The following is a 19,317-nucleotide window of genomic DNA, read 5'->3' on the forward strand; positions in this document are numbered from 1 at the left end:
CCCCTCGGCCGCCACAACGCTAGACCCCGCCACGCCTCGTGTCTACCTGCAGCCGGGCTGCTGGGTGCCAGTGCCCCAGGACTCCTGGCCCCGGGGAGAGCCGCCTATTCCCGGGGCACCTTAGAATGGTCCCCTTGATCTTCTGGAAGTTGTAGTCCCCCGACTACAAAATGGCTATGGCCATGAGCGCTGGGAACTACAATTCCCAGCCTGCCCCGCAAGCCTGTCACTCAACTCCCTTCCCCTCCTCCCCGCCCCCGCCCCCCTCGCCGGCCCTGCCAACAAACGCTTGGACGTGTCCCGCGTGTGACACTGAGCGAGGCTGGCTCGGGATTGGCCCGCAGAGCGTGTGGTCCGCGAGCGAGGAACTCCCCACGCCGGCCCGCCCCCGCCCCCCGACCACGGCCCCCCTCCCCCCGCGGCGGCCGGCCCCCTCCCCGCGCGCCCCGCCCCCACCCGCGGCGCGAACCGCCTGTGGAATCGAGGAATCGCGCGCGCGCCGCGCCGAGCGGCGGGGGAGGGACGCGCCGCGTCCCGGGGGAAGGCCTCGGAGCGTGGCGGCGCGGGGGGCGGTGTCGGCTAGGGGTTGGAGCCCGTCCTGAGGAAAACTGGGCCACGCACCAAGAGGAATCCTCGGTGCGAACTAGTTGATCGGCGGCGCCTGCTGCCTCGGCGGCACAGCCGGTGTCACCTCAGGACACCGCCTCGCGTCTCCACACGGAGCGTGCTGCGGTCGGGCTCGGGGGGAGCCCGAGGTCACCTCGCGGAAAGGCCACCTCCCGGCGCGGCACGCGGCCTGGCGGGCGAGAACGGCGTCGGGGGTGGGGGGACCCCAAAAGGGAAGCCCCGGCCGCCGCCTCCTATACAAAAAAAAAAATCACCGTCTTTTAAGAGATCGCGCTGGATCTTGGCTGGTCCCGGCGTCTCTTGCGTCTGGAGTGCCTGTTAGCGAGGCTACAACGTTGAGGGGAAACGAGTGGAATATGGAGTCCGAGCCACACAGACCCGCACACCGCGAGGAAGCGTCTGGAACGCCGATTGCCGGGAATACCACCCGCGGTAGCCACGCGAGAACCCGCGTTCTACCTGCCTCTGCCCCCTGTTGTGCTCATTTAATCGTTGATCTAAATGAAGGAGGCGGTCCCGGTGTATCTCTTCGGCCTTCGCTTTATTAGCTACTTCAAGTCTCTCTTAGCCAGTCTGCATTGTTAATTTCCTTATTCGCACCGTATGTGTAGAGCAGTGATGTTTTAAAGGATCTCCTCTCGGGCAGTTCTTTTAAGAAACGAGAAGTGAAATTAAGTACGCCTTCATACTCATTCCTATACATTCAATTCTCCTTCCCATCCCCTAGATTCTCCTTATGTCGGAAGTATCATAATCGTTAGGTTTTATTCGCAGCAGTGTTTGAAGTGTTTGAGGAGTGTCTAGAAAGGTCTCAGAAACTGGAGGTGAGAGACCTGTCACACCACCCAGGGCCCTTTCCTAAAAGGTACAGGATGGCCTGTCTGAGCTGGTCGATTTCCTCATCAACAAATTAGTGATCATCACATCTTATGGAGTGGATTATGTAATAGTGTTAGCCCAGCTAAAAAACAGACACGTTATTAAAAGATTTCAGTAAATCAGATAAAGTTTTGCCTTTGCTGCACAGCATGGTATGCTGGATCTTAGTTCCCTGATCAGGGATGGAACCCGTGGCCCTGAAGTGGAATCACAGTCCTAACGGTTGGGCCACAGGGGAATTCTCAATAAAGCGCTATTTTAAAATGCTTTTTAATTATGACTTTACCTTTTTTTAAAAGATCTGCTTTCAAAATTGAAATAATGTGTCATATGTTGATTTCAGTCATAAAAATAAATGACCTTCTGTGCCTTCATATGGCACATATCCTGAAGGACCCAATAGAACAGATTCCATTTTTCCATACTGGCCACCCAAGTGACTTTATACAAGTGACTTTTTACAATGAGGTGGTTTCAAGAGACTTTCTGATTATTATGACCTGTATACTGGCAGCCTCCACTTCACACTCAGGGTTTTAGCCAGCTCTCAGGAGGTTTAATGTCAGATCTGCCCTTCCCCAGGCAAAATTCTTAAGAACAAAGGTGGGTTTCTTCTAGGTTCTCTCAGCTAGCCTCTGAGGCTAGGCTTCTCCATCCCCAGGCGGAGAACTCCCCTGCTGAGCTACCAACTCCAGGTCACCACATAAAAACCATTCTAGTTGAGGCTGGAGGGCAAGCGAAAGGAAGGAATTTGCTCATTTCCAAAAGATTTGGATAACATTCATGTTGTTTTCCCTGAAAGGGAAAATAGACTGGTCTTTTTAGGGGTTGAAAGCTTTTCCTGTTGTGGAAGCAACTATCTCCTGATGAACTTCCTTTTACCTTTCCTGTCTTTTTACCCCTCTTTTTCGTCCTCTATCAGTGAATTATCACTCTTTCTCCTGATGATTTTAACCTCTTCCAGCACTTATCTTGACCTCTTCAAGTCGTGGTGTGAGGGATAGGAGGGTGGGGGAAGACCTCACTAGGTACAGTGTTGCTACAGGACCTACATGCCCCCACTGATCTCATCTGAAGACAGAGAACACTCAAAAGTCCTTTGTTAAGAAGCACACAGCTCAGTAGAAAAGGCAGACTCATGACTGACTATGATACCTCTGAAAAGTACTGTATTTGAACTATGAAAAGGTGGTCAAGGGAATACATTACTGAGGTGACCAGGAATGAAGGAGTTTTGAAGGATGAGTAGGAGTTCAGCAGTTTAAAGTATGCTAAGCAACTTTACTGCATTAAAAAAATAAAATCCTTGAGACCTAAAAAAAAAAAAAAAAAAAAAAAAAAAAACACCACACTCATGGATGGGACTCAGTTTTCTTTAGAAGTAACCAAAGAGAAAACGGAGAGGTGAAGAGGAGCCCGAACGAGAAAGGACCTGCATGCCACTTTGGACTTTGCCTGTAAGCTAAAAAGAAGCTCAGAAGGATTTTCACTAGAGGGATAAAGCGGCTTTGTGTATTTGAAAAGTGATTCTGATTGTGAGAGATGAAGTTGAGGATTGAAGAAAAGAGAGGCAGGAAGAGCTAGAAACCAGTTGCAATGTACTAGCATAAATAAGATGAGAAATGGTTATGATCTGAATAGAGCAGCAGAGGAAAGAGCAGAGAGAGCAGAGAACAGGTTGAGAAATATTTAGAATGTCAAAAGTCAACAGGACTTGGGAACTGGTTAGCTGGAGGGAATGGTGACTAATGGGGCAGAGTCTAAATATCATTCCTTTAATCTTACCTTTTATACTCTTAATTAGGTCAATTATCCATCATAGGAAGACTGGGAACATGATGGATGTGAAAGAGGAAGAGGTAACAAATCAGACAGGAATAGAAGCAGGCCCTTACTATTCTGGGTACACATCTGTATGAGCGACCATACTGAATCAAGCAGTCTAGCCCTCCACTTGATTTCCTATAAGAAATGACAAGGAAAGAATTAAAAAGTTAATAAAGACCAAGGACAGAAGAATAATGCACAGTCCTACATTATATGCATATTGAAACTTCCCTCTTAATGCAAGGAATGACACAAGTTACTCCTAGGTGCTTTCAAACATGAATCAACTCCAAGGTTCTCCTAAGAAACAACTCAGGGTTCGTCTTCTGCAGAAATCCTGCCTTAACAGCCCATCTTCCCCTACTTATACTCTGTATAAGATACTTACATGCTTAGATTCTCCAATTTTGTCTTATATTCCCATCTCCTCTCCAAATAAAGAAATAAGCTTTTTAAAATCAGAGACCATGTTGTCTACTTCTCATATGCTCTCTAAAGCTCTAATTCTCTCTAAAACTTCTCAGAATTTGGAAGTGTCCAGTAATGCTTACTAATGTATATTTCACCCAAACTATAATGCCTGACTATTTAAAATTTGGCAGCCACTTAGTCTGTTGACTTATCATCTCCAATTCTGTTTTGAAGCACCACTGTTTTTCCTCTTTCAGTATCCAAATTCAACATAGTGCTGTATACTCCTTAAGGCCCCAGCTCGTCTCACCTCCAGTTGAGCCTGGCTCCTGGGCTTCCTCACTCCTGAATTCTCATTGCCCCTGTTACTTCAGCCACATTTTTTAAAAATAAAAATTACAGGGACTTTGCTGGTGGTCCAATGGGTAGGACTCTGAACTCTCAATGCAGGTGCCCTGGGTTCAATCCCTGGCCAGGGAACTAGATCCCACAAGCATGCCACAACTACAAAAGTCCACAGGCCGCCCGGAAGAGCCTGAGTGCCACAACTAAGGCCCAGCGCAGCCAAAATAAATTATTTTCAAAACAATAATAATCATATGTATTTAAGGTATGAGATGATGTTTGGATATGCAAATCCATTTTGAAATGGCTGTTACAGTCAAGCTAATTAACATATCCCTCATCTCAAATGGTTACCTTCAGCCCCATTTTTGAGCTTTTAAATTTTGCTCCACATCATCTTGTTTTCTGATTATATCATTTGTATGTCTCACCTCATTAGATTGAAAATTTCATGGGGCCATGTTTTGTCTCATACTGAGGCAGCCGTTGGGCAATAACGTCCATCACTGGGTGGGAATCAGATATTCCTAACATTAATCCTGAGTGACCTTAAGCCATTCATTTTACCCATGTGGGCCTTCACTTCATCATACATAAAATGAAAGGGTTAAATTCAGTTATCACCAAAGAAATTTCTGGATCCAACCTGCTCTAATCCTACCTTGACCTTTGGACTATGCTTCCTTATTCCCCTCTCAGTGCTGGCCCCTCCAGGTAGACTTAAATACATAATTGTTAGGTAAGGATTACTAGGGCAAATATCTTTATATACTTATACACAATTAATTGGCTAATACAACCTTATATTTCTCTGTGATATCTGATGATACCTCATTTATATAGCTTGTTATAGTGCTTAAAGAACAGTCAATAATAATATAGTTTAACCCATAAAACAACCCAGATTAACATGGGTCTTATCATCTTCACTCTTCCAATGTGAAAATGAAATATTAAGAGGTTCGGATTTGCTCAAAGTCATATAATGAGTAGGGTTGTACAGCCAGGAGTCAAACCCTGGCCTCTTGCCTCCATATCCTGTGTGTAGGCCACCTCCCTCGTTTTCAAAAATGTGATTCAAGACACATTATTCCATGAAATGTTACCAGGTACTGAAAGCAAAGGATTCTTTGAGGAAAAGATTTGGAATTTCTAACTTACCCAAAGGTACTTTATTGTAGAGTTTAAAATCCCTAAGAGGCATATAGTTTTCCAAACTACCTTGGCCACAGAAGCCTTCTTTTTTTTTTTAAGGAGCTGGTATCCATGTAACAGTCTCAGAGACATGCTTCACCCAATATGATGAATTTATGCTTCAGAAATGATTGCTGACAATAATTCTTATCTAAGTGACTGAATCCTTTATGTGAAGTTTCTAATTTTATATAGGTCTATCTTGGTATGTAGGGAGAAGAGAGTTAGGAGGAGGGATATACAAAATAATCTTTGACTGACATCAGGTTTATAAATAACTATAAGCCAGTGTACTTAGAAGGTGGGGGCTTCTATTGAGAGAAGGTAGAACAGCTATTTCAAGCTGAGATTTGCAAGAGTATTTTGAAACACACTGGGAGGTAAACTGAGAAGTAAACAGCCTTCTTAAGAGTGAGTGATGTCAAGGAGACATTAGTTCTTTTTGTTATTCGCTGCTTCCTGTCCCTGAATTTACAGTCTTATTTGTTAAGCTTCAGTTAAATGCCAGAGCACAAACCACACAATAAAATGATATTTTATCCTGGTTGAGAGTGGACCTCGTTTAGACAAATCACTGAAAGTCCTTGGTTCTTTGGATTTTCTAAAAAATTCTGGACTATCATTACTATTCTGCTTAGATTATGTCTTGTGTTATTGAAAGAGAGCTGGCCCCGATTCAGAAACTCTCTGGTAAGGCAGCCAAGACGGGAAACCTGAAGTTCCTAAAAATAGAAGTTACTGTTTATAATAATACTGCACTCTGTGTTTGGGGGGAAGAAATCATATTGGTGATCAAGGAAACCACAGGGAATCATGATGAGGAAACTGAGGCAGAGAGAATTACAAGTAGGCAGGGAAAGAGGGAAGGAATTGCATTAACCAAGATCCCTTCTGTTGCAATTAAATGAAGCCCAGATGAAAAAGTTAAGGGAAAAAAGGGGGCGGAGGGGTTTGCTTCATCTGACTGGGGAGTCCAGATTCCTAGTTTCAGGGCTACTAACGATGCTCTCACCTCCCCTGCCTCCTTCCTGCTCCTTCTTTCTCCCTCTATTCATCTTAGCAGCTCTCTCTTCTCTCAGCAGTTGGTGAAGATGGCTCCAAAGAAAACTTGTTTCTCACCATGGACATGGGGGTGGAGCATGATGTGTTATCAGGAGAGGTGGGAGAAAAACATTCTGGGCGGCAGAAAAGCGGTAGCAATCACAGCCTACCAAAGGAATCATCAGTTCTTCGCTTTGTCGGGGCTGCAGAAGGGAGGGAGGTAGGAAAAAAGTATCAGTTCACCATCAGAAACCTAGAGGTGCATTTGATTCAAGACCAGTCCAGCTCAGCCCCCGGGCTACATCCTCTCCTTCACCCCAACTTCCACAGTTTGAGGTTTTCACAGACACATAGTCGAAATGCTGGTTAATATCCATATCAGACGCTCTGCCCACGGCTCCATGTGCTGCTAAGCAAAAACAGATCCTATCTCCTGCAAAATTGTAACATCTGCAGAGATTATGTTCTTTTCTGAAATCTTAATGTTTCCAAAATCCCAGATTCATCCGTATTTTTGTAGAAACCCAGGACCATTTTTCTTTCTGATCATACGCACATACACACATAGAAGAGAACTGGACATCAGCAGTTACATTGTGACTAGAAATTAGTAGGTTATTAATTTCCAGATGTTTGTCTTTCAGTTGTCAAGCATTCATGAAAAAAAAAAATTTGTTGAACAAAGGATATAAAATTGAATAAAATGAACCCTGTCCTCAAAACACACATACTAAGCACTAAGAGTCTTCCCTCATGAAAGGAATGTCAGGGAAGACATTTGAAGGAAGTAGCGGGCTTCTGGGCTCTACTCAGCTGAGGGCTGGCCATGAGCTGCTCAGGTCCTGAGCCCCGCAGCAAACTACAGAAAAGACCCCATTCCTTAACTCCACTCCATCCTCAAGAATCCAGGTCAGCCTCCCCTCCCTTTATTTCCCCCTTTCCTTTGCGCTTTCACTTGTTCATTGATTGACTCACTCGTTTGTTCATTCTTTCCCCCAAAGAGTACCCACTGCCTGCTTAGAATGCTCCTCTGACTCTGCGCTGTCCCCTCTCTGATTCCTTGCGGTCCTCCTGAGGGAGCCAAGTAAAGCCCAAGAGTCCTCAGATGTGAAGGCACCTGGGGTGCGGAAAAGGGAGGCGGCGCTGAACCCAGGTGAAGCCCAGGAAACCCAGGACAAGGCCAAGGGACTCTCGTTGTCAGAATCTGGCCTTTATTACTACAGAATGACAGTGTCTTTTTGTGTCCATGTGTACATGTGCGTGAGATAAGGGAGGTGAGGGGCTTTCAAACAGTGTGGAGTATCTTGGAGGGTTTTAGGCATTTATAGTTGTAGACAAAGACAAAGAGTAAAAACTATACCATCAAGGTGATTATTTAATATAGTAGAACTAACAGGTGAGATTATACTAGGAATCTGAAGGCTTGGGGCTCAGTCTCAGTTCTTTTGTGACCTTGGACAAGTCACTTTGCTAGGCCTTACTTTCTTGTGAAGAAGGAGACTGTGGGTTAAATGCCCTCCCAAATCTACTATTCTATGATTCTATACAAATCAATACTAATCTGAGTACTTTATAATCAGACTAATTTTACACATGGTTAATGTTGAAAATTTTAAGTACAGCAGTAAATTCTTACATAGACGCACACTGCAAAAATTGTGAGCAACAGGTCATGCTGTATTCCTGATATATGAACAGCCATGTTTATCAAAAACTTATGAAAAGATAGACAGACTGACAGATTGGTAGATAGTCACAGGTCACGCTGAAGGCACTCTGTTTGGGTCAGTATGTTTGAAGAGGAGATTAGGGTCCCCACTGATAGGAGAATCCTTATCACCCAAGCAACTTGGAACCCAGACTAGGTCCCAAGAAATTCTCTCAACCTAGAGGGCAGGAAAAACCAGGAGGAAAGAGCCTAGATTTTCTGAAATGACTACAGCACAGACCCTTGGAAATTTCTCAACCATGTTTATTTATTTAAGTTTTGGCTGTGCGGGGTCTTTACTGCCCTGTGGGTTTTTCTCTAGTTGTGGGGAGCAGGGACTACCCTCTAGGTGGGGTGTGTGGGCTTTTCACTGGCGTGGCTTCAAGGTGCGAGGACTTCAGTAGTTGCAGCACGTGGACTCAGTAGTTGTAGCTCCCGGGCTCTAGAGAACAGGCTCAATAGTTGTGGCACACAGGCTTAGTGGCTCTGAGGCATGTGAAATCTTCCTGAATCAGGGATCAAACCTGTGTCTCCTGCCTTGGCAGGCGGATTCTTTACTGCTGAGCCACCAGGGAAGCCCTCAGCCATGTTAATATGCCTGCAGCTGTCCCAGGCTTCTCCAGGCCTGAGACATGATCAGACTCTCCTTCCTTATACACTCCATTCACCCACTTACAAGGTACCTAGCCCTTACCTAGCTAAGTACCTCCATATGGTACATAAATGCCTCTGAAATAAATGAATGGAATTTGACACTGTGCCAATGATCGCTTTGTTCACAAATAATTCTCTGCATCTGGAGTGCTCTTTCAAAAGAGGTCAGCTCCCACCAAGAAGTTGCAATTATTGAGGAAGTGAAACTGATTGACAAGTGCCACTTAAGAGATCTCCATTTTACTTCGCAGCCAGCACTTCTCTTGTGAAATGGCCAAAGAGGAGAGAGGACGGAATGAAACATTTCATGTTCCTTCAGTAACATAACACGCCCAGACATTTTCATAAAGCGAGTCTAAAACTCAAGATCGGTGTGGATATATTCATCTGACAAATGATACTTGTCTGCTGTTGTTATGGACTGAATTGTGTCCTCGACAAAAATTACAATGTTGAAGTTCTAATCATCAGTATTTCAGAACGTGACTGTATTTGGAGATAGAACCTAAGAGAGGTAATTAAGTTAAAACGAGGTCATTACAGTGGTCCCCAATCCAGCAAAACGGGTGTCCTTATCAGAAGAGGAAATTAGGACACAGATACAAAGAGGGAAGACCATGTGAACACAAAGGGAAAAGACAGTCGTCTACACGCCAAGGAGAGAGTTTCAGAAGAAGATACCCTGGGGACTTCCCTAGTGCTCCAGTGGTTAAGATGCTCTTCTCCTAATGCAGGGGGCCCAGGCTCAATCCCTGGTTAGGGAGCTAGATTCCACTTATCACAACTAAGAGTTCACAAGTCACAACTGAAAAAGATCCCCTGCAATGAAGACCTGGCGCAGCCAAAAACATAAACATAATAAGTAAACGCTTTAAAAAAGAAGATGATGAGAATATGTGGGCAGACACCTTGGTCTTAGACTTTTTGTTTCCAGAGATGTTGTTGTTGTTCAGCTGCTCAGTTGTATCGCACTCTTTGTGAGCCCATGGACTGCAGCACCCCAGGCTTCCCCGTCCTTCACTGTCTCCCGGAGCTTGCTCAAACTCATGTCCATCAAGTCGGTGATGCCATCCAACCATCTCATCCTCTGTCGCCCCCTTCTCCTGACACATAAGGACATACATTTCTGTTGTTAAGCCAGCCAGTCTTTGGTACTTTGTTACAGCAGACCCAGCAAATTAATATAGTTACCTTGTAAATTTTACCTTTCAAATGAAAATGACCAGTGCCCCAAAGGGCCTGAGGTTGAGTTGTTTTTCTTGCAATGGCAATAGGCCGTAAGGCTCTCTGGTGGCATCCACTTCCCCTGTGACATGAGTTTACAGGATGAGTAAGTGAAATTAAGATACGCTATAGATGGCACTCCTAGAACCTGATCTCTTAGCCACAGCCCACTGGATCCAAAGATTTACAACTTCCTAGGGTACGCGAGTGTGGGATTTGGGGCAGGGAGAAGGGATGAGGCGTCTCAGGCTTCCAGGACTGCTGCCCAAGGATGGGTCCGATATCCACAGCTGCGACAAGGGCCTTCCTTCTATAAAACTGCCTGTCCCCTCCAGCTTTCATGCTAGGCTCCTGCTTTTCCCCAGGATCTAGCACTTGCAACTGGCTGAGAGTTTTTTCTCCTAAAGAATGGGGAAAGACGAGTTTCAAAAATACACTGAATGTCTTTTTCTGCCTAAAAAATTTTCTTCTCTTCCCCCAATTTTTAAATAAAGATGCAGCCAAAGAATTTGACTCTCCTGGTTTCGTAGATGGGTTTATATTGTAGTAGGATTATGTAAGCTCAACTTCAATTTTTATAACAGTCATCAATAATTTTGAGGGATTTTCCAGGTGGCCCAGTGGTTAGGACTCTGTGCTTCCACCATAGGGGCACAGGTTCAGTCCCTGGTTGGAGAACTAAGATCCTGCATGGTGAGTGGAACAGCTAAAAAAATCAAATAAAAAAATTTTTTTAATATATAGTTCAGAAAAAATAATCATTTTGAAAGCCCAAGATAATGCTTTACAAAGGTAACTGGCTTGTTATTTACCCAGGGCCCAAATCATTATTTAGGTGAAGAGAGGCACTTAAAATATCTCCCTTCTTAAATTTAAGGTCAAGGTTGACCACAGATCATTTGCTGCCCTTTTTAGGTAGTGAATTGACCCACATAGTTTAGAGTACTACCATTAGAATATCATGTTTTTAGAAAATATTTATTTATTTGGCTGAGCTAGGTCTTACTTATGGGTTTCCCTGGTGGCTCAAAGGTTAAAGCGTCTACCTACAATGCAGGAGACGTGGGTTTGATTCCTGGGTTGGGAAGATCCCCTGGAGAAGGAAATGGCAACCCACTCCAGTATTCTTGCCTGGAGAACCCCATGGATGGAGGAGCCTGGTGGGCTACAGTCCACGGGGTCACAAAGAGTCAGACATGACTGTAGTTATGGCATATGAACTCTTAGTTGTAGGATGTAGGATCTATTTCCCTGACCCGGGATCAAACCTGGGCCCCCTGCACTGGGAGTGAAGAGTTTAGTCACTGGACCACCAGGGAAATCCCTGGAATATCATTCTTAAAAAGAAAAGAACATTTCTCCTGTTGGGATAAGGCACTCTAAGATCTAGGGATCTATTATTTTTAAATGAAGATTCTACGAGAGAATTATTACACTATTTTGTCAGTCATTAATATGTTATCATGAATTAAGTATCAGAGATTAGCAAACCAGACTTCCAGCAAGGTCTAAGGAAACAAAATAAGGAAATGTTGATATGTATGATACTTTCAATAAAGTATCTTTCATAACACATCATTCTTATCAACAAAATGGATCAAATCGTCCTATGCCCTATTATGGATTTTGAGAGAGGCAAACATTAGAAATACAAAAGCCAACTGAAAGGAAAAACCACACAGAAACACGGATATCATTGTAGACCTCCTGTAGTATGTGACACAGAAAGAAGAGTCCTTTGTATTAGGAAGAAAAGTCATTTATTATGGATTCTTTTTTAAAAAATATATTCCCCGTAGCTCAAATGGTAAAGAATCTGCCTGCAATGCAGGAGACCAGGGTCCAATCCCTGGGTCAGGAAGATCCTCTGGAGACGGGAATGGCAATCCATTCCAGTGTTCTTGCCTGGAGAATCCCATGGACAGAGGAGCCTGGCAGGCTACAGTCTGGGGATTTGCAAAGAGTCGGACATGACTGAGCGACTAACACACACAACACATTTGCTTATTTATCTTTTGGCAGCACTGGGTATTCATTGCTTTTGCTCGGGCTTCTTCTAGTTGCAGTGAGCAGGGGCTACTCTTTGTTGTGATACATGGACTTCTCATGGCAGCGACTGCCCTGGTTGTGGAGCATAAGCCCTAGGTGCAAGAGCTCCATAGTTGCAGCGTGTGGGCACACAGGCACAGTAGTTGAGGCTCTCAGGGCTCTAGAGCGCAGGCTTAGTGGTTGTGGCATATGGGCTGAGTAGCTCAGCAGCATGTGGGATCTTCCTGGACCAGGGATCGAACACATGTGCCCTTCATTGGCAGGCAGAATCATACACTCTATGCCACCAGGGAAGTTCTATTATGGATTCTTGAGCCTAAGTTCATGAGTGACAGCCCTGACCAGGAATGGTTGGATCCAGGAAAGAGTCTACCTTTCAGGTTGGTTTATCTAAAACTTCCCCAGTATTATCACTGAAAGTGCTGGGCCCACCATCAAGGGTGGGTCACCCCAGCTTAGAAAGACAGTCAAGACCGTAAACTCCAAGAGGGCAGAAATTTTGTTCTCCTCTTGACTATACATGCAAATGAAGGGTGGAACAGTTCCTCAATCAAAATTTTCGTTATGATGCAATCAGTGGATGTCCCTGAACAAAGACCATTCCCATTGTACTCATTTCTCTGAAGACTTCGGGGAAAAGCGTGACATAAATCCCAGATACCAGGGAGTGTCATTCCTTTGGCCTCTCTGGTCCACAAAGGAGTCTTTCTTCAACTGTATTACCTTTCCAGGACCCCCAGGAAACTCTTGCAATTCTTGTCAGTCTTAGCCAAACACAGAAGTCTCGGAACTGACCTGGAGGTGACTCCTGCACAGCTGGGACTTTAAAACCAGCTGCCGAGGGGAATCATGGGAGTGGCAGACCTTCCCAAATCCAAGGTTAATAGGCTGTGAATTGCACTCTCTTCGCTTCAGAAGTTGTTTTAACCTGCTTGAGGAGGAGAAGAAAGTGGGGACAGCACCAGGGGCTAGAGGACAGCTGACAACAATGCTCTCTGCCCTCCTCATCCCTGCCTCTCCCAACTCACTTACTCCCCTCTTCCTGAAAGCACCAAGCATTCAGATGTATATTAATAGTACATATTTATACAGCCTACCCGATGTGAATTCAAATTTATTTCCAAGTCATTAGGGCCAATTACTCACCTTTGGGCCCTGTAATATCATTTGTTCCCTGCCAAATGGATTGTTTTTCCTGTCGCAAATGTGATAAATCCTGCAGAGTGCTGCTCAGTCATGTTTAAACTGATTCAGCTTGGTTCAGGGTTGGGGTGAATGAATGAGTGGATGAGTCATGAGGTGTAGAGCTCACGCGTGATCCTTTTAATTCGAGAATTACATGCTATTGAGGAGAATGGACTGACTTGGAAGACACTAGTCTGAATTCTGGTACTATTTATTTCCTTTAATTTGACCAAGGCCTGAAAGAATGCAAATATTTTCTTTTGCCTTTATTTTGGCTGTGAAGGATCCAATTTTCTTTCTTCTCTAGCTTTCACAGATGTCTTAAATTACATTCTGTGTCTAACTGTGCGAGGATTTGAGGAGGTTAGAAAAACAATGATAAAATAGTCCCTGTCTTGTGGGAGATTGCAGTCTATCTGAAAGAAAAGATAGGCACACAAGAAAAAAAAAAAACTGTCAACAATAAACTTAATTGTCCCCATGATTAGGTTTTGAACACAGTCTTGTAATGGCAGCCCACACCAGTATTCTTGCCTGGGAAATCGCATGGCCAGAGGAGCCCGTCCATGGGGTTGCAAGAGACAGACAGGACTTAGCGCCTAAACAGCGACAGCCGTGACACACTGCATGCTGTCCCAGGACAGCCCTACAAGAATCACTCGGGACTTAGAAGAATCCCAAATTCCTGGGTTCCCTACCCTATCCCAGAAAATGAAAATTTTAGGGGCAGGGCACAGCAATCTGTGTTTTCACAAGCCCTTAGGTGGGTGTGATGCTTATCTTCTTGGGTAGATGTTTTACTTCCCAGAAGTTTGGGAGAGTAACGTGGAAAATGGAAAAGGTTATGAACTGTCAGTTCCTCTCTTGACTTCAGTTTCCCAAATTACCTAGTAAATCTCTGTATAAATAACTCTCTAAAACTGTAGTGGTTTTTTTTGTGTGTGTGTGTATGTGTGTTGTTTGCTTTTGGCAAGATCTCAAAACATGATTTATTGTGTTGACCTCATTACTTTTTTTTTTTAATTTTTAAAAGACTGGAGTATAATTGCTTTACAATGTTATATTAGTTTCTGCTGTACAACAATGTGAGTCGGCTATATATGTATACATATATCCTTTCCCTCTTGAGCCTCCCTCCCACCCCATAACTGTAGTTTAAAAAAAAAGAAAAAAATGAGATCACTGTGTTAATAGGCGTTTATTTGGGCTTCCCTGGCGGCTCAGGGGTAAAGAATTCGCCTGCTAACACATGAAACACAGGTTCCATCCTGATCTGGGAAGATCCCACATGCCAAGGAGCAACTAGGCCCGAGTGCCACAGCCACTGAGCTTGTGCTCTAGAGCCCAGGGGGCCCACAGCTACTGAGCCCACGTGTCGCAACTACCGAAGCCCGGTTGCCCTGCAGCCTGTGCTCTGCAACAAGAGAAATCTACACGCCACAACTTGAGAAAGCCCATGGAGCAGTGAAGAACAAGCACAGCCAAAAATAAATAAATTAACTTTTTTAAAAAAGACATTTATTTGTGATTGTCTTAGCTCTCTTCATTGAGCTGTAAAGTCCATGAAGGCAGTTTCTTCTTTGCTAGTTTCTTCCCAACCCTTGACTGTATGCTGAAGATAAAAGTTTATTTTTTTTTTTTTTAATTTTTATTTATTTATTTGGCTGCTCTGGGTCTTAGTTGTAGCATGTGGGATCTAGCTCCCTGACCAGGGATCGAACCTGGGCCCCCTGCACTGGGAGCTCAGAGTCTTAGCCACTGGACCACCAGGGAATTCCCAAGATAAAAGTTTAATATAGTTCTTGCTGGATTGTATATTTCCATGATGTTATACTTCCCCATGATTTGCTAAATATATACTGTGCTGCTGTGCTTTGTCACCCAGTCATGTCCAATTCTTTGCGACCCTGTGGACTGCAGCCCGCAAGGCTCCTCTGTCCATGGGGATTCTCCAGGCAAGAATGCTGGAGTGGGTGGCCTTGCCCTCCTTCCGGGGATCTTCCCAACCCAGGGATCGAACCCAGGTCTCCCTCATTTCAGCCAGATTCTTTACCATCTGAGCCACCAGGGAAGCCCCCAATATTTACTAAGGGCCTGTAATGTGCCTGATAATTGATAGTGACAGGAGTAAAAAGTACCATAAGAAATGACCCTTGCCCCAGTATCTAGTTGAAACAAAAATATACCCTCTAGAAAGATTAAAGAACAGCACAAGGCAACAGACAGCTAAGTACAAATAAAGATTTAGATTAGATTAAAGGCCATCGGATTCAGAAAAGGACAGAGAGTGATCCAGTGGGTGGAGAAGGGGTAGAGCTCAAGCAGGGTTTCAGAAAACCCCACAGAGAGGGTTGGGCTGCCCGGAACAATGGGGAAAGGGAGAGGAGGGCTGGAACAAAGGGGATTGGATGGCCTAGAGCAAGATGTGGACAGATTCTAGGAGCCTCAGGGTGAGCGCCTGCCCCACAGGTGCCTGTGCAGTTGGGAGAGGGTTAGAGTGGACAGAGTTGGAGTTAATCAGTTCCTTACTACAGAGCCAAGAATGGCAGCTCGGCTAAGAATTTTTCCCTTCGGTGTACGATTTCTTCTGTCTTGCAGGCAGGGCAGATAGGGGTAGACTGCAAGCCTTGTGTGTAAGGAATTGGAGGTTGGGAAGGAGAGAAGGAAAGGATACTTGGTCCCATTTATGGGCCTGAGATGGAAGAGCGCAGCTCCTCCCTGAAGAAGCTCAGTGATGAGAGGCCAAATATCCTACTTCACGCAGTGCCATCAACACTACCGGAGCAGAGGTGGGGATTTCTAGTCTGGGCTATCAGGGAGAGCTTCCCAGAGGAAGGGACACCATAAGTGGAGTCCCTCATTGGCTAACTGGGTGGAGTTAGCCAGGTGCAAAAGTGGACAGAGGAACAGCAGACACAGAGGCACCAAAGCAAGACAGAGCAGGGGCAGTGCAGAAATTACAAGCCAGTCGGTTGTCTTTGGCATAGGTGAATATGAGCAATTGACCAGATGTGAGTCTTAGAAAGATGGACAGACAGGCGTGAGGTCGTGATGGAGTGATGGGTGGGCGTGGCCGGGACAGCAGTTTGAAGAGGCTACTTTGATGGGAGTCTGAACTGAGGTGACAGGCTAGCAGGGCATTTAGAGGGGTGAAGGGTGAAAGGCCAGACCCTGGGCAAGAAGAAGACTCTGGCAATGTCACAGAGCTTTTAAGTGGAAGAACCAGCAAGACTTGGTGTCAAGGGTTATGTGGGTGGAGGAACAGAAAAGGGCCAACATTTAAAATACATAGTTTTGGGGCGTCCCTGGTGGTCCATCGGTTAAGAACCCACCTTGCAATGCAGGGGACACCAGTTCGATTCCTGGTCTGGGGGGATCCCACATGCCTCAAGGCAGCTAAGCCCATACACCACCCCGGAGCCCATGCGCACCAACTGCTGAAGCCTACGTACCCTAGAGCCTGTGCTCTGCAACAAGAGAGCCCGCTGCAACGAGACGCCCGTGTGCCGCAGCTAGAGAAAGTCGGAGAGCAGCTCTGAAGACCCCGCTCAACCAAAAATAAGTAGATGTGAACAACAGCAGCAACAAAATAAAATATGTAGTCTTTTGAGCCTGGGCGGCTCAGAGAGCGCTATTACTGCTGAGAGAAATAGGGAAGTTCAGAGGGGAAACCGGTTTTGGGGAGGAAATCGGGGGTGGGGGAAAGATGACTCTTTCACTTTTGGACGCGATGTTTGTTCTCTTGCGCTGCTTTGTTTGGTTCCTATAGCTGTTTCTTCTTCCCTTAAAACTTAGTTTCAGTGCTTAGAGGTGGAGGGGGGAAAGAGCCCGGTTTTGTATTTTGTGCAAGATCGAGGTGAATCTATTTATACAACCTAAACTGACCCAAGGGCCAAAGGGATCAATGAACAACCCAGTGGTTCCAGGTTTTCAGCGCCAGGTGCCAAGGTGAGGAGCTGCACGGAGGAAGTGCTACCCGATGTTTCTGTCTTGTCATCCCAGCCACCGGGGAAGGGAGGCTTGGGCCCCTCACATGGTTGTCTGGCTTTTGTTTTTCTCAGGAGTCCTTATTCAAAGCATCAGGACTTCCCGATGGAGCTGTCAGAGGAGATAGTGGGTCTGTCATCCCAGGCCGTCCGCTCAGCTTCCTAGTGTGTGCGTGCTCAGTCCTGCCCAACGCTTTTGCAGCTCCATGGACTGTAGCCCCGGAATCAAGATTGTCGGGAGAAATATCAACCTCAGATACCCCGAAGACACCACCCTTACTGCAGAAAGTGAAGAACAACTAAAGAGCCTCTGATGAAAGTGAAAGAGGAGAGTGAAAAAGTTGGCTTAAAGCTCAACATTCAGAAAACTAAGATCATGGCACCCTGGCCCATCACTGCATGGGAAATAGACAAGGTAACAATGAAAACTGTGACAGACTTTATTTTGGGGGGCTCCAAAATCACTGCAGGTGGTGACTGCAGCCATGAAATTAAAAGATGTTTGCTCCTTGGAAGAAAAGCTATGACCAGCTTAGACAGCATACTAAAAAGCAGAGACATTACTTTGCTGACAAAGTTCTGTCTAGTCAAAGCTGTGGTTTTCCAGTAGTTATGTATGGATGTGAGAGTTGGACTATAAAGAAAGCTGAGCGCCAAAGAATCAGTGGTTTTGAGCTGTGGTGTTGGAGAAGACTCTTGAGAGTCCCTTGAATTGCAAGATCAAACCAGTCCATCCTAAAGGAAATCAGTCCTAAATATTGATTGGAAGGAGTGATGCTGAAGCTGAAACTCCAATACTTTGTCCACCTGATGCAAAGACATGACTCATTGGAAAAGACCCTGATGCTGGAAAAGATTGAAGGCAGGAGGAGAAGCGGGTGACAGAAGATGAGATGGTTGGATGGCATCACCAACTCGATGCACATGAGTTTGAGCAAGCTCCAGAAGTTGGTGACGGACAGGGAAGCCTGGCATGCTGCAGTCCACGGGGTCGCAGAGAGTCGGACATGACTGAAAGACTGAACTGACTGGACTGTAGCCCGCCAGGGTTCTCTGTCCCTGCAATCCTCCAGGCAAAAATACTGGAGTTAGTTGCCTTCTCCAGGGGATCTTTCCGACCCAGGGATGGAACCTGTGTCTCCTGCACTGCAGGAAGATTCTTTATGCTGAAAAGCATTCTAAACTGATTCTGGCTCTCTAGGAATAGCAACTAAGGTCTCCATAGACACTCCCTGACCTCAGGTATTTTCATGTTCTGCTCTGGCGGGTGTCTGGCGCTACCTGTCAGAGAGGAAATAGGGCAGCCTGACTCTCCTGCTCACTGAAGTGGAGAAAGCCCCATGGTGTAGGGTCAAGGAGGGACAGATATCTTGACCCTGACTCCTCTCCACAGAGGAAAGAGAAGAAGCAGGTTGCATTGGGGCCAGCTGACCCAGCTCTGTCTCCTACAGATTCTTTCAAGCCACTAGTCACGCTGCCTCTTCGACGCTTGCCCGAATGGAGAGCAACCCTACTGAACCTCTTTAACCAGAATATGTTTACCTTGATTTTGTAGAGTCAAGCTAACCCTACCTGGTAGACTTCCTTAGCAGGACCAAAGCACTTTTGAAAGACAAAATTCCTTTAGGAATAAGAATAACTTTCTTGGGCTTCCCTGGTGGTCTAGTGGTTAAGAATCTGACTTGCAAAGCAAGGGACACTGGTTCCATCCCAGGTCCGGGAAGATGCCACAGGGCGAATGAGCCCATGTGCCTCAACTACTGAAACCCGCATGCCCTAGAGCCCATGTTCTACAAGAGAGCTGCTGCAATGAGAAGCCCGCACACTGCAACTATGGTAGGTAGCCTCTGCTCATTGCAACTAGAGAAAGCCCAGCTACAGCAACTAAAGGCCCAGAGCAGTCAAAAATAAAGTTAATTAACAAAAAATAAATAAAGAATAACTTTCTTAAGTTGGGATGTCAGGGAACTTGGGCCAGCTGCTGTAAAACCAAGGAGAAACCCTGGTGTCATTCCTGACTCCAATCTCTTTGTTTCTCCTGGCCCCAACTGCCAAGCAGTCACCCGCCTCTTCCTCTTATAAAGTATCCTTCAAACTCATCCATGTCTCTCCATCCTCACCATTAACCTAGACCTTTGACTCTTGCTGTTTCATGGTAATTCCCTCCAAACTGGCCTTTCTGCCCAC

At 45.5% G+C, this 19,317-nt stretch overlaps 1 protein-coding gene and 2 long non-coding RNA genes across 7 annotated transcripts in view; 1 reads left to right on the top strand and 2 right to left on the bottom strand.

Moving 5' to 3' along the window:
- The window catches only part of JARID2 (jumonji and AT-rich interaction domain containing 2), a 231,140-nt gene extending 229,915 nt beyond the window's left edge, over positions 1-1,225 (bottom strand). Inside the window, exon 1 of one of the 5 annotated variants that reach the window (XM_069563841.1) lies at positions 882-1,225. The gene's annotated coding sequence lies outside the window, so the exon portion shown is untranslated. Of the gene's footprint in view, position 1; positions 341-881 lie in introns of those variants that run through there. The other 4 variants (XM_069563848.1, XM_069563839.1, XM_069563838.1 and 1 more) reach the window with 4 other exon arrangements.
- Positions 1,226-7,921: 6,696 nt separating this feature from the next.
- Positions 7,922-16,806, bottom strand: LOC138425687 (uncharacterized). Its single transcript, XR_011251317.1, has 3 exons — positions 16,597-16,806; positions 9,892-9,992; positions 7,922-9,789 (listed from the first exon to the last, which is right to left on the bottom strand). It is a non-coding gene; the product is annotated as an uncharacterized lncRNA (long non-coding RNA).
- LOC138425688 (uncharacterized) lies at positions 16,062-19,066 on the top strand. Its single transcript, XR_011251318.1, has 2 exons — positions 16,062-17,092; positions 17,206-19,066. It is a non-coding gene; the product is annotated as an uncharacterized lncRNA (long non-coding RNA).
- The last annotated feature ends 251 nt before the right edge of the window (positions 19,067-19,317 follow it).

This window comes from Ovis canadensis, chromosome 20 (genome assembly GCF_042477335.2).
Source record: "Ovis canadensis isolate MfBH-ARS-UI-01 breed Bighorn chromosome 20, ARS-UI_OviCan_v2, whole genome shotgun sequence".
Lineage (NCBI taxonomy): Eukaryota > Metazoa > Chordata > Mammalia > Artiodactyla > Bovidae > Ovis > Ovis canadensis.